This window comes from Eumetopias jubatus, unplaced genomic scaffold (genome assembly GCF_037043125.1).
Source record: "Eumetopias jubatus isolate StellerSeaLion01/CBP00866 unplaced genomic scaffold, mEumJub1_p1.0 scaffold_15, whole genome shotgun sequence".
NCBI classification, from domain to species: Eukaryota; Metazoa; Chordata; class Mammalia; order Carnivora; family Otariidae; genus Eumetopias; species Eumetopias jubatus.
This window is the reverse complement of record NW_028274821.1, coordinates 45,282,219-45,282,618: the sequence shown is the minus strand read 5'-3', so window position 1 is coordinate 45,282,618 and position 400 is coordinate 45,282,219.

Sequence of the window (400 nt, the reverse complement as noted above, 5' to 3'; positions counted from 1 at the left end):
CGACGAGTCAGCCGCCGGATGTGGCGCCTCCCCAGCCGGCCCCCTAGTGCTCGGCTCCGCCTGTTGGACGTGACTCGCTCGTGGACCCCTCCCCCAGCTCCGCCCCCTGGAGGGGAAGGCGAGGGTAGGAGCAGGCCACGCCCAGCCGAGGGGCGGGACGCATGTGGGAAGAGGGGCAGTCCGGAAGCGGGGACAGAGTTCCAGGCAAGTCCAGATACCCTGGCTACGGGCTACGGCAGGTGGCAGAAACCTTGACGGCCCGGCCCGGTGCCTGCCTATGCCTGCCCACGCCCACCTCCCCGGCTCAGACTCACAGGCGCCACGACTTTCCCCCCACGCCCCCCCCCCCAGAGGATCCAGGCCCCTGTGGACTCTCAGGGAGTTTGCACTGATCTGGCTG